The sequence below is a fragment of the Rhamphochromis sp. 'chilingali' genome (assembly GCF_963969265.1).
Source record: "Rhamphochromis sp. 'chilingali' genome assembly, chromosome: 21".
NCBI classification, from domain to species: Eukaryota; Metazoa; Chordata; class Actinopteri; order Cichliformes; family Cichlidae; genus Rhamphochromis; species Rhamphochromis sp. 'chilingali'.
Window position 1 is genome coordinate 25117505 of NC_137949.1, and position 15446 is coordinate 25132950.

At 42.2% G+C, this 15446-nt stretch overlaps 1 protein-coding gene across 3 annotated transcripts in view; it reads right to left on the bottom strand.

The window, feature by feature from the left end:
* Positions 1–15181, bottom strand: part of luzp1 (leucine zipper protein 1) — a 53102-nt gene extending 37921 nt beyond the window's left edge. For 2 of the 3 annotated variants that reach the window (XM_080871865.1, XM_080871866.1), the window contains exon 1: positions 14850–15181. The gene's annotated coding sequence lies outside the window, so the exon portion shown is untranslated. Of the gene's footprint in view, positions 1–14651; positions 14810–14849 lie in introns of those variants that run through there. The other variant, XM_080871868.1, reaches the window with a different exon arrangement.
* Between the last annotated feature and the right edge of the window lie 265 nt (positions 15182–15446).

Here is a 15446-nt window from a genome sequence, read left to right on the forward strand (position 1 = left end):
TACATGACAAATTATAGCTTGTATCAGTGCAAAATATTAATAATAAAATAAATTATTAAACTTAACAATTTCTCCCAAACTGCAGTGAAAATATAGTGTAATGCTGATAAAAAAGGACTAATAATTAGGTGTACATACATTCTTATATATATTAAAATACATCAATATAATAATATATTATATCATAGGTATTAAAAAACAAATTTAATGAACTTATATCATTTACTGTACTGTTTATAATCATATAACAGGACATCAGACCTTTTCTCTTTTTCACTTGTCTCAAGAATTTTCCATGTAGCTGCTTGGATCCTTTGATTGCTCATACCGAGGCTCTTAACGAAATAAAATATCTATGCTCGGGTAGGTGAAGGTGATTTTTAGCACAGATTTTAATATGAAGATGCAAACCGAAATTTTATCTAAACATTATCTGTTCAGGCACACAAGCACTGTCACTTTCATTTAAAATCTAGATTTTGCTTTTTAAAATAGCAAACTCATTTCGGACCACCTCAAAATCCTGGTATTAGAAGTTTCCCATTTGCAGTCTGGGTAACGCTGAGCGGTTGTTTTTGAGCAAGTTTTGATTGTATGCAGGTAAACAGTGTGCATGAAGAGTAAAGGAGAAATGTGCTTGCTGAAATGTGATTGTCTGGTAATGACGTAGCATTCAATTGCATTTTACTTTACATTTTATCTGCATTCATGGGCTGTAAGCAATGAACAGAACAGGAAGCCTGCATCAGGATATGTGCTGGAAGCCCCGAAACACTGACTGCTGCCCCGAGAGATTACAACACAAACAACAAAGCAAACAAACTAAAAAATTAAAAATTAAAAAAATAAAATAAAATAAAAATTGTGACATGATATCAGTAAGCATTTTGGATTCACCATAACAGGTTGTGAACAAAGGTAAGCCTGCTACAAAAACATTACTAGCTACGTGGGTGGAGTTAGTCATAGTAAACAAATTCTGTAGTCCTAGTCAAACGTTATATTTTCAACAAGCACACACTGACAACGCTAAACAAGAAAGACTTATACACTCACTTCATAAACTAAAAGGAAAACTCTTTGCTGAGTGCACTGTGACTCTCCTACTTCCCAGTTCCAAAGTTCAGTTTCCAAACACTTCCTTGTGTTGCGCACACGAGGTGGACTCTGCCTTTGCACGAATGAGCCACTGCTTGACTGGCAGAGCAGAATTGATAGGCTGCTATTGTTTCCTTTTAAGGTCAATTGTGTCTCAAATGCTTGGCATGTCTGAGAGTACAGCTGGCTGGCAGGAGAGATAAAACACTAATTTTACTACATTCTTCTGCGCAGTCCACACCTAGGGAGAAAGGGGGAGGCAGAGACAGAGAGAGTATTTAAAAGAAGTAGGGATATGAAAGATTTGAGCTGGTTTGGAAAGAGAAAAGAAGAAAAAAAAAAAAGTATAGTTATGGTTAAAGAATGAAAACAAGGTGAAGACTACAGGTTTGGCCAAGTGGGTGAGCACTTTGACAGGGGCATCAAGCTTTGCTGTGCCCTTATTTGACTGGGCAGTCAAAACACGTCACCACAGTGGGTAAACACGCACATATATACATGGATGCCTACCCACACAGAACTAAACATCTCCCAGGATGAGAGACCAAATCGCATTTCATTGCCTCAAATTTGCATGTTTGACTCCTTAGCTTAAAATGCTAAATATTCTGCTCCAGAGTGATGGAGACTGTGAGGTGGGGTGGGGGTGGGGACAGCCAAACCAGCTTAGTATTGCAAATAAACCAGACGCTGTGAGAAAGCGTGGCAGCCGGCTGAAGGTTGGATCATAAATTATGCCTGGTATTTCACAATGTTCCACAGTGCACAAATGATCCACTCAGGGACTCGGGAATGATATTATGGGATTCCTGTGTGGCTTCAGTGTCTGAATGTGTCCACATGTACACACACACACACGGCACACACAAAAACCTCAGCCAAGGACGAGCCACATGCTCAAGTCTAAAAGTGTATCGTGCAACAATGAGCGTATGCTGACAAATAAAACAACCAAAATTAAATCAGAACAAACAGGTTACTTGTGTTTTTTGATAGTTCTGATAGTAATCCAAATGTTGACTTAGAAGGAAGGGACCACCGGAGAAGAGCATGGCCAGACTGGCTGTGCGTGTCTGCTTTAGTTAAGCAGATGGGCGAGTATGTGTGTAATGACCATATTATCTGAAACATGTTGAACTGGTCTGAGAATGTCCCACTGAACTCGACACAGCCGTAGTCCTTAAGTGATTTGTACATTAAGGCCTCAGTCACACAGACCAGTCAGCGACCCACTGGAAACCTCTGTTCATTAGGGAAAAACGCATATTCCCTGAATGCTTGGCAAGTGGTTGCTGGCTGTTGCTAAGTGACAATGGTCAATGAATGCTTGGATTGCTAACAGAATCCCACAGTCATCCGTAATGTGCATGGAGGACACCAACGTGTCTGCAAATACTTGCCATTTATTCTCCGAGCGCTAAATTGAAAAAGAGTGACTGTAAATGAAGCATGTAAAAGTTGTTCCTCTTAAAATGTGCTTGTTACAGTGAAAAGGCACATCTTTTAATTTGATGCAACTTTACTTTTCACAGTTTCACTGCCACTTGGCGAGTAGTTTTTGAGTCTCTGCAGACAAGTCAGCATCTTCGACGTAAACTGCTTATGACCGCGGCAACCTGGTAAGGAGGTTTTTGTTGCATCCTTCTTTGCAACTGCCGGGAAACTCCCATAATCACTTGCAAACAAGTCAGGGGAAACACTGGTGGTTACCAGGGAGTCAGTGAATGGTCTCTAGGCCCGTGTGAATCGATTGCACCAACTACTCATGACCACTTAGGGAATAAACATTTTTGCACCAGTGGTTGCTAGAAGGTCATTGACTGGCGCCCAATTAAATTATCAGAGAATTTTTTGACTGGTTTGTTGATTTGATGGCATCATCATTGGCTTTTATGTTGGCATTTTTCAACTAATCATCCATTTAATCATGTAAAATAACCTTTAAATGGGACCTATTATGCTTTCATTTCAAGTCTATGAATTTGTTAGAGTAGCTCTGCACAATTTACAGTTCAAATCCTTAATCTTACACTGGAGCCATGGTGCAACTCATCATTTCATCCATCGTCTGCAATACTGACAATGCCAATATACGATTCAAACAGCGGGTCGTTAGCAAATCTGCTCTCACTAACATCATAGAGAGCCAAATGCAGAAACGCTATCACTTTACATCATTTTTCAAGTATAATTCAATTAGATATAGCTAAAAGCAAGCAAATAAAGTCTGTTCTGGTTCTGGTTAAGAGACCATAAGGGTATATTGCTTACCGTTTTGATTTTGTACAATCCCTCAGACATGAAAGGAAATGGAGACAGTCATACATTACTGGTGTAACTCCAGAACACAAGCTGGTGTTTAAGTGACAGTGGTGCAAGCACTAACCTTGGAAATGTTCACATCCTTCAAAACAAATATCCAAATTACTTCCAGCAGTCTCCCAGCCTGACTTGGTTGCATGTCACACACTCCTCTTGTTTCCTGTCTAGATCGACTGTTCTACTGGGGGAATAAACACCCCAAAATAAGTTTTAGTTGTAGCTCTACTTGGCCAAAATTCTTCTTTTTCCTACTCCCACTTACTACATAAAACTGACATAAAAGCATTTCATGGCTCTTGAAGTAAAAGCTGCACTTTAGCAAGTCTATTTTTATGGCTTCACCATAGCAGCATTGTGCTGCTTCACTTCCCCTGGTCAGGGCAGCTAGCATGAGAAGGAGCTCCAAAAGCAACGTTGGCATGGAGGAGAAAACCAGCAAACCCGGCCCTCAGCGGCCCTTAACAAAAGGCAGCAGTGTAGAGATCCTCTCAAAAGTAAAAGCCAACCAGAGAAGAAGAGGGGAAAGGGCAGAAAGGAGGGGGAAAAGGCTGAAAATAGTCCAGCAGTCTGAGTCTGCATACATCAATGCCACAATGACGAAAGCTCCAAAAAGAAGCAGACTTGTTAATAGATGGATGGCTGGAAGAATATGAGGAGGGATGCCTTGAGGGGAAGAAACGCATATTAGCAGTTTTAAATATTGTGGGTGAAAGCAAAAGAACAAACTCAGGAGGAACGTCATGTGACACCAAGCAAGGGAAGCAAAGGTCATACACATCAAATTGTGACAACTTAATTACCTTTTCCATTCAGCAACTTATTTCAGAACTTTCTGAAAAGGCACAAAAAAGTATCTAAACATCTAAAAACAAGACAAAATAGCAAAGGATAGGAGAGGGTAGGAGACACAGAAGAGGGGATAAGTATGTAACAACCCGCCTGTCTGTCTGAACATTCCTCTCTCGGAGAACATGTATATTTTCTGATCACAAGAAAAATAATCCGCTAGAGGAATTTTATTTTGAGAGCCGCCCCGTAGATCCAAGGCCTACAGCAGGCCAGGGAGTAGTGTGTGAAAGCGAGTGTGATGGCGAGACTGTACATGTTCCTCTCACACGCTCAGTCACGATTTAAGTGTTAAATAGTGAAAACACCGCATGTATCACCGGGCAGATCGCTTGCAAAGGAAGAACATTTGAGGATCCACACTGCTCAAGTCACACATGATCACATGAACAAAACTTCACAACCTCCCCCGACACACATACACATAAGATATATGAGGTTACACTTCAGCCAAAATTGATTTCGGAGTTCTTCTTTTGAAGACGTTGATACCGCTATCACTCATCCAAAGTCCATTTGTTTTAACCGCAGTCATCTCATGTGCGACTGTAAGGAATCTGACACTAAAATATAGTTGGCAAGCAAAAGCAGGCAGCTACATATTTTAAACTAGACTGCGAAGCATTTAAGTAGTTTTACATTTTAATAAGTAAGCAATTTTGCACTTTAGCTAAAATAAGTAGATCGATACCAATCTAATGTATCTTTAAGCCTACAGCTGCTAGCCAATCAGAGCTGGGGAAGCACAAAGGCTGGAAACAGGAGGAAACAGCTGACCTGGCTCTGCCCAAATGTGACAAAATTACTAATTAACAAGTGATATCTTGTTTGTTCAATCTGTAGTGAAACAAAAAGGTAGAGAGTGAGACACAGGGAGTGGTTCCATTTCAAACTGTTAGGTCCAAATTAGAGAAAAAGGGATATCGTAAGCAGCAAAGTGCAGTATTATAGGCAATCATCTGTGAATATCCCAGAGTAAAGTAAAAGTAAAAGCATAACTGATGAAGTCTGATTATGATGCAGAGCAACCAATGAGCCTTGGTACAGATTCTTCAGCTTGCTGGGACTCTAAAGCTGGAAGGATGTTAACACCTTTCCTCTGAAGAACATTTTCCCCACATTTGTGTTAGCACACATTCGACTGGGTTCATATCTAACAATAAAAAAACAAATTTTGCATTTTTCACACTGAAAACGAACACTTTGTTCTGAACGTTTATTCGTGTTTTTCCTTCATCACATTTCTGCCGTGGAGGTTCCCAATTCCAGATTTAACGACTGAGATCAAAACAAAAGACACCCGGCACATCAAAGAAAAACGACAAGACGGCACACGCATTCGTTAGTGTCTCTCGGGGCCTCGCCCTAATGTGGCGGCACCTGTATGAGGACAAATAATTACTGGATATTACAAGTTATTCACTCTCTTGTGAGTTTAATCCACAGTCCTTAGCTTGTGTGAAGAGGAGTTATTATGAACTGAGAAAAAGATTTAATCACCTAAAAGTATTACCAAGTGGACATTTTGGCAACCGCAAATTAAAGTCATTAAAAGCTACAGGTTAAGAATAAAGCTGTACACTCTTGACTCGTGACCTCACCGTGAACTGGACCGGTATCGCCATAGCAAAAGCCTACCAACCACCGTCACGTCAGTCAGCGGCCATTGACTGCAAATACCAGACTAAAATATTATGATTTCTGTAACTATAAGGCCACAGACAAGAGGTTGAAAGAGACATATTGCAGCTTTAAGCACATAAACACTTATTAAATTGTAGAGATGGTACCCAAAGCATACAAACCATACTGCTGGGTGAAGGACTTTGGTTCAACATTTAGCCTTTTATGGACACTATTGAGGTTACAGCGACGCTGGTTACTTAGACATCTGTGTTTGGTGTGTAGGTGGCATGAGGTGGTGTTTGCCCATCTTTTTTTACCACCTGCGTTGGTGGCTTTTAACCTTTAACTTGATCATTGCGAGGCAGTGTGCACCATCTTCCACCAGAAGCATCACGAGACTGAAACAGAACATGATGTTCACCTTTCTTCTGTCCAGAGCTCTAGGAAGAAGAACATGTCTCGAATCCAGACTGCAATGGCTCCTGAAATATGCCAAATATGCCTCTGAACGCCCCCCCCCCCCCCCCCTTTTCCTGAGGACGTAAGCCTGTTTCATAGTCCACCCTCCTTCCCTGCTCGGCCCCCAACCCACAGCATTCCTGCGTTTTACAGAGCTCCGAACGCACACATTCTTATAATCACAGATGACCCACTCGCATAAAAAATGTTAAGGACATTAATAACACAAGTTTCCACCCAGCTGACCCAGACATGCCTTTTAAGGGTAAGCGGTTCAGATTTCTCTTTTCATTAACTTCCAAAAATACTCCTGGACCAGGCAGGGCAAGAAGGGGTGGGGTGGGGGGTGAGAGGGGAAAAAAAAAAAAAAGGCGAGTAGGGGGTTCTCTCCCCCCTTCAGGAAAAGGAGAAGGAGAGAGTGAGTGAGTGAGACAAGATAACAATCGGAAGGAAAGTCAAAATATTGGCCAGTTAACGAGGAGAACAACTGAAAAAAAAAATAAAAGTGCGTCTGAGGAATTTACTAGTTATGTCTTAACTTTAGCTCTCCCCTGTTAAAACGCCTCAGTCCCTTCCTCCAACTCCCTCCCACCCTCCCTCCCTCCGCTTTGCTGTGCTTCCTACACGCTTTTGAAGTCTGTTTCCTTTGCACTTCCTCCCTCTTTTCTTCCAGCATTGACAGGATAGCCATTTTTTTGAGGAGCCTGTACAGTGCAGGAACAGAACAGGCTCACAGGGGACTTTCTGTAAAAGAGCTTGTTGGAGGCTGAAACTGGAATGTAATCCCACGCAGGAACCAGTAGGAAAAAGTAAAAATTACCCAGAGGCAAACCATTTCCCTGTCAGGTCAACCTGAAAGCATGTAAAAGGCAAAAACAGCAGCAGCACCACCACCACCACAGTGACCCACATTATCAGTGAATGTGGTCCAAACTCCAAGCCATGTGGGGCAGCCGGCTGATTAAACATTAGAGGACTTATCAAAAGGAAGATATCAAGATACATGAAAGGCCACAGCTCCTCTTCATGAACTAAAATGCCCTCATCTATGCATCTGCTAAACTTTCTCTGTCCTTTGGATGGTTGCAGGGGTGGAGTCTAGTCCTAATATGCAGATATAGAACCACCCTTGCTCGCACACACCTACACCCATTTACCTAAAGATGCCTTCGGATGCTGGAGTAAGCCGGAGTATGCAGAGATAACTCGTGCAGACACAGCACAGAGTGAAAACATGCCCGATCCATAGCTGGAGCAACACGCCAGGTCCCAAAATCTTCTTGCTGTGAGGCAACTGTGCTCACCAATACGTCAAAAAAATAGCCATTATGACACAACTTATCTTCAGTGTACCTGTGATAAGCAGCAACAAGATTTATTGGTATTGTTTGCAAAAGATAGACAAGGAGCGAGATAGGAGACTTTAAAAAGCTGGCTTGCATTAGAAACCCGGCTCTGTTAAATCTGAAGACTAAACAAACTGCAGACTACCAAACGACTGTGGCCCTGGGAACAAAGGCCAAATGTAAAAATTTGTGAATCAGCATGAAGTTAACCACAAATAGATTACATTCCAGTTTGCAGTTATGGACTGGATGCTACATGCATCTTCTCATTTGGCAGACGGTTGAGAATCTTAAATGAGGACCAGATGAGGATTTGTGTTTCCCTTCCGTGGCTGCATGTGAAGAATGCTCACATGGTCAACATCAGGGCCGCTACTTGGTTTTGGGGATGAGCGTGAATGAATTAGGACACCTGAAATATGGCAGTGCGATTTAAAACTTGCGGATAATTCTTAAGAAAAAGTCTTTGAGTCTGTGAGAATAATGCATTTGTTATTGAGATTATACTGATCACAACCACGCCTTTTTGGTTGGTTAATATCTCAGCATAGCATGTTTTACTAAGGTGACTCTAGAAACTAGGTCAAAAAGGCAAGCATTATGGTGCAGCTCTCCAATAAGAGTGGAAAACAAGGAAATAGAAACGTGCCCTGCAAACTCAGACTTCGGGTTCAGCAAATGTTTGAAAAACTCCCCTTTTCCCCTCAAACTCGACGAATCACAGTTCTCTGGCAGCACTCACTGATGCATATATTTTATCTGGTTTAGCATTAAACCTGCTCAATCTGGCACATTTTTCCTTTCTTAACCCCCTGTTGCTGGAAAAACTTTCATAACCACCCAGTAACGCAACACAATCTTTTACAGGTCACTAAATACTTGATACGCTCCTTTGACCAATGGGTTAAATGAGTGGCAGGGCTAGATGATATTTGCTACAATGGATGGGAATCCCATAGCAGCTCCAAATTTTCCAGCTCTTTGGAACTGTATGTCTCAAAGCTTATCACTTCTATCTATAAATGCTTGCATGCTTCTTTGACATTTGCACGACCATACAGCTTCTGCACACCCAATTCACATCCAAGCCTTTGTCTACCGTTTCTACACTGTGGTCCGACGCAGTGATAAAAAAAATGTTTGTGCTGAGTCTGAATACCTGTACGGGCCTACTACTCATAATTCTGTTAAATAAAACGAGTTATGAGTAAAGAAATGGCCAAAAGTTGTTGATTTCAGTTGTGATCAGACAAAGGATGGATAAATCCAAAGCATGAAAATAAAAGTAAAGCAGTTTTATTTTGAAATTAAAAAATTCCGAACCAATTTCGACATTCCACAAACAAATTCGTGCAGGATTGGTGGAGATTTTAATGTACCGGTAAATCATGACAAAATACAATCAAGATTTTAACCTTTAAATCGTGCATTAGCATGAAATTGTACTGCAGATGCTCCACAGTCACGTACACCTACAGCTGCAAACAAATGAGATAAGTGCAATATTGAAACCTCCGTAAGTGGCCATTCAACTACATGATAAAAAAGCCCTCGAGAGGAGTTGCGAGGCTGTTTGGCACACTATGAAAGACTAACAATGGAGATTCGTTTACACTTACACACACACTAGAAGGGGTATCAGCAGAATCCATTCTTGTCTTGACATTCTTACAGAGTGAGAGCATGTATTAGTGTATCAGCGTATGAGTTATTATCAAGTTGTGTGAACACTCAGGGCTAAAATGTACCTCTGGCTACTGCTCGCTGAGTGACTGACACTCTCAGCCTCTAGGATCTGATGACAGCACTAAGCAAAAGTACCTTCAAATGCAGAAATACCTGCGTAGGCTCACATAAAGTGAGCCCATGAATAAACAGAGAGTTCAAAAAGTTTGAACTCCAGCTGGAATCACAGAGCTCTGCCCTGTTTCAGGCCCGTCACTGCTGATCAAAATCAACTGAAAATCAAAAAAAGCAAACCAAGATCAAAATAATTCAGCACCTGGAAAAAGACAAGTTATGTTCTGTTTATAACTTCTGCTTTTAGTTCATTGTTTTCATTTTCCCCCCTATTCATTCACTGTTCAAACAGTTAAAGACAGAACTGCACACAGAAACATGTGTAAACATCTGCGGTATCCGCAGCTTGTTTTTTATTTTTATAATTAAATAATAATTTAAGACTGAAACCTTTCAGTTAATGAATTCTTAATGTGCACTCTGATGTTTATGATCATAAAAGGGGAATAAACAACGCAGGTTTTCCACAAAGGAAATCCTGGAAGCTGAGCGTGTTTTATCATTTATGCTTTAAAAATAAACAGTGTTGGGGAGTAACGGAATACATGTACCGCCGTTACGTATTTAAAATACAAAATATGAGTAACTGTATTCTGTTACAGTTACCGTTTAAAAAGGTGGTATTCAGAATACAGTTACTTTGTTGAAATAAATGGATTACACTGCGGTACTTTCCTGTTTCATTTTGTCGCGGGCCAGTACTGTTTGGGTTTTGTTTGACAGCTACGTGCTGTTGTTCCAGGCGGCAGCGCTACGGTTGCCATGGTTACAGGGCGACGCTCTCTCTCTCTCTCTCTCTCTCTCTCTCTCTGCGACTGTGTGTTTCCTAGGTGAGAGAGCGCCTTTTCGTTGTTGTTGTTGTTGTTGTTGTTGTTGTGCTAAGCTAACAGGCAGAATGCTACAAGCATAGCTCTAAAGAATGTAGCATCATGGGCAGTGTAGTCCGTGTTGCAGAGAGAATGGACTGCCATACACGTTATGGGTCTGTGAGCGCGAGGAGGGAGATAGAAAAAGGGGAGTGGAAAGGTTGGAGTTGTCATCGAGGAAAAACGGGAGCTGGAAGCATGTAAATATAATAATAACCACTTCAGCCAAGCTATTAAGACTCGACTGTACACCGTGTTCGTGTTTTCCTCCGAAAACAATAAGTTCCGTTGGAGCAGTCTTTCAACGCCTCTCTCTGTCTCTCGCAAGAAAAGTTGACCCACACAACAAAGTAAAGCTAGTTTTCGGCTACGAGCCGACAGGGACCCCGCCGTATTAGTCAGAGGTCCCTTTACTACAGTTCGGAGTCGCGGACCTTCAGTAATAGTAATAAATCACATGGCAATAGTACATTCACGTTGTTGTAAAAAGCATGATAATATATTAAGTAATCCAAAGTATTCAGAATACGTTACTGTCATTGAGTAACGTAACGGAATACGTTACAGAATACATTTTGGGGCATGTATTCTGTATTCTGTAATGGAATACATCTCAAAAGTAACCTTCCCAACACTGAAAATAAATGACACCGTCAACTGTCAGATTAACTGCATGTTGATCTTCTCAGATGACTAACTGATTGATTCACTACTCCTTTCAGCTCTTTCTACTTTAAACACATACACACACACAGACACACGACATGTACAATGTCCAGTCAAAGCCTCACGCTGCCGTCATCGTGGCACTAAGCCATCTTCCTACAAGTCTGCTTATACACAGACAGCAGCTCCAGCTGGCCTGCATATTATCAGCAGCAGCCCTTGTCCCGGATACGGAGTCATTTATTGCATTATCACAAAACACACACATTCATAAAATGTTATGTGCTCACAGGATGAGTGTGGGCTTCAACAGAAGGCGCTCAGAGATCATGATTCATTTCCACTACTTCAAGTAGGCCCCTGGTAGGTTCGTAACAACATCACTTTGCATCCTGCGCTGCTCTATTCCTGGGTGAGAGGGTTACTGAGGGTGAAAGAGAGAGTCTACCTCTAAGAATAACCAACACCATCCGGTCCCAATTCTAGACGAGCTATCTATTACAGCATATTAGGATGTATAGGTTATGCTGCTCGTGTGGGTGCTGACTCTCCCATTTATACCTTTGAGGACTCCTAGAAATGCACCGCTTTCCATTAATCTGATCATATCACGTTCACACAACTTTGCAAAGCTTCAGACCGCAATCTGACCAGGTCAGACTAACGTAGCTGCACGTGTCCGACCTGCAAGTAATCTGTGGCTCTCTCTGTGTCTGAATGAAGCCACGAGGAACACGAGGAGCGACCTACTCAATTAATACAGTGCTATAATCTGCTATAATTCTAATTGTGACACACAGAGATGGGCGAGAGTCTGGGTGATGAGAGAGAGACCACAGAGCAGAGAAGGGTCTAACCTACGATAATATGCAGTTACTGAATAGAAATCATGATTCTATAGGTTTTAGAGTTGTTTCTTATGTGCATAACAGGGAATAACAACAAGAGGCTTAGCTGTTTCACATTTACTATAAATGTAATTATCTGAAATAATCAGCCTGGGGGGGGGGGGGGGGGGGGGGGCGCAATAAAGTGCATATATATGATTTTCCAGATGTTAGAAATCAGGAAAAATAATAAGCTGATCTCCAATGAAAACAATGTTCATTTAATAAACTGTTGAACTTTGCTACTTTGTGTTTTTGTCCCCCTCCATTTTTTGATATCATAGGAAAAGGACTGACAGCTATAGTACGGTAGTTCCTTCAATCAATCACAGCAATGACAATATGCGTTCTTATTTCTTTGCACTTGCAACGCATGACGTCAGTGCCAATGTCGTGTAATTCCACACTGATGTGTGATCGCGCAACACTCACAGGAGGGAGTGTGCATAAACCCTGATGTCCGGAGTGGCAGTAATATTACCGTCGACAGGCTTGGGTTTGACATTCCCGGTGGTTTGATTTTCCCAGGCAGAAAACCTCAATATTTTAATTTAATCCCCAGAGCATTTATTTAGCCACTCCGTAATCCACAGGTCCAGTGCTTAGTCTGATAATTACCCTTATTGGACACCCATAATGATTAGTTTTTGGTTTCACCCAAAGCAGTGCAGGCAGTTTCATAGGGCGGTCGCAGCACTTTGCGGAGTGGAAAACCAATCATGCGTGCTATAGCTCAGGTCATAAAAGAGGAGAAAGAGGTATGATTATTACTGCGAATGGCAGGCGACAATCCCCGGAGGGAAAAAAAAAAAAAAGTGCTGCAAACTCTTTGTGCAACTTTCACTTCTTGGCATTCATTGTAAAGATTGCAGAACAGGTGCTAGTAATGCTGACACTTCTGCTGTGTCAACATTAACAACTATCATTGTGCTGAGCAGTGGTGTCAAAGAGGGCATCTGCTGTGAAATATCCCCCCCCTGCAAGAGCCAACTGAACCGAACCAAACCAAACTTTGAGCGCATTTTCCGGGGAATGGACGCGCCAGAGATCAGACATTAATCAGGGGAAATTTAGACATCTTACTCCTCACTTCGCTGTTACTCTCATTTGATTTTCCCCTTTACATTTCCACCCCAACATTTCCAAACTGACAGCATAAACTGCCAACATTCCCTCCACATGCGGTTTAATAATCCCACCCAGAAGTACCAAAATAAGCCCTTTTTGTGCATCTACCACTGTGACAAGCTTCCCTGCAAATGCCTGTCCGAGCTGGTAGCTCAGCTGGTATGTTCTACAGCTGGCTGGGAGTACGAGCCTTACTGGAAATTCATCAGGGATTTTTTTTTTTTTTGTTTCCTTCATGTCTCAAACAGGTCAAGGCAGGTCCCCTCCATCTCCTCCCTTCCCCTCGGTGCTCTTTATGAGCCCCACCTGGCAGATTAGTATTCCACCACCACAAGTACCTTTTCTGCTGTTTACACATGCGCACACATTCATCTGTCACCGTTCTGGTGAAGGAATACAGGACACACACTGTTCAGACTACGCCCCTACCACCACCAGCACCACATTGTTTTCACACGTGTAGGCCGATACTCAAACAGAATAAGGATGTATTGTCATGTTAGTACCTTTAACAAAACATCCGAGGGCAGCAGGACATTGCAGTTGTTTTAGTTGTCCTTTAATGTGGCAATTTCAGTTATATTAGTTGATGGAAATGCCTGATTTTGCATTTGCATTCCAGTCTAAGAAAGGCCCAGACAATTGGGTAAAAACTGTTATCAGTCAGTATTGGTCTTCTTGAGTAACACTAGATAGTTTTGCCAAAAAACAGTCATGTATATATTCGTATTTTTATGTTTCCCTGAGACAAAAAGAGAAAAGACACTCAGATTGGACCAGAATTTCAAGAAAATGTCTATAATTTAAATAGGTTGTATGTTTCTTATAGGCTAGATTGTCCACTGTTTAAACAGCTGTGAAATGGATCAATTAACTCTATTCTAACAAGGGAGTTTAAACTTTCCTTACCAACTTGAAAATAAGCTCATTCAGTAGGTGGTCTGTGTGCACCATAGGCTGGTCTATATGTGGCCCAAGGATGGCTTTGAGCCCAGTTTGTGGTTTTTTAGTATGTAGCTTACAACTGAGCGTAGGCAATATATATATTGTTTGCATGGCACTCAACAATCACATATCATCATATTGTTCAGTATAAAAACCTTCCGATATGGCAGCAGAGTCCAGACCATCGTACATTCACAGCACTGTGCCGCAGAGTACTCACAGCTGAGCAGACAGCCATGCAAAGTTAAGACATGTTTTCGGCTATGTATTTCACAACTAGTTTGTGTAATGCATTGCTTCAAAGATAATAAACAATGACCACATCACATCCCCTTGTCAACACAACTCCAACATGGGGCAGTGTTTATATCACAATTATTTACTCCCTACACTCTGAAAAGTCTGAGTACATGCAACACACACACACACACACACACACACACACACCAAATGTCAAGAACACGTCCAAGCAGCCTCCACACTTCTACTCCATGTTCCTACAGCCCGGGCAGTCAGTCTGAAAGGACTGACGTTACTATGTGCGTAAAGCAGTAGAAAAACGTATCGAGTGCAGAAGCAGATAAATGCAACCTCATAACAAAAATGCCAAGTGTTACCAAAAGAAGATATGAACGGTTTATGTGCGGCAACATTTTAACCACCTGAGGTTTTCCTGCAGAGCTGGATGCTTCAATTTGGCTTAAGAACGACGACGAGAAGGAGGAGGAGGAGGGCTGAAAAACTTGCCGCAGTTCAGACTTCTGCAGTCCGGACTCCTCGAGTCTCAACAAGCCGCTGTGTGAATCCCCAAATATACACTCCGCTTCTTCCTCAAACACAGAATAAAGACTCAAATTTACCTCAGCAGTTCCACCGCCGGGTCCGGAAAACGCAACGGTAAATCCACAACTTCACGCGGGCTGAGCTCGTGCGGACGGTAGGGCTCGCTGCAGCCGACACGGCCGGGACAAGTTCATCCGCATATTCTCATTCAAGACCAGAGAGTTGGAGGCGATAGGGGGGGAACCGCTTTCTGCTTTCCCCCTTTCCCTCAGTCGCTTTCGCTGGTCTTTTCCTCTCGGATATTCCCCTCCCTGGTCCTTTTGAGATCAAACCATCACATTCCACCGCGTCCTTAACAATGAAAAAAGGTGGGTTTTCCTTTTCTGTTGCCGCAGGACCCACCCCTCGGGATGACTCTGCCCGGTCTGACCGCAAAGAGAACGCCCTTCCCGGCGTCAAGGTCCCGCCTCTCTCTCTCTCTCCCACAGAACATACACAAGCCAGGCCGGTGAGGAGGAATGAATCCGAGCTGGATCCTGCATAGATGCAGGCTACTGCTTGTGTCTGAGCAAACGTATCATAAAAACCAGTTGTCTGTGAACGCTGCATGAACTATTGTTTTATGGCATTTATACCATTTGCAATAGAAGTGACAGAAAAGTCACGGGCTCAGC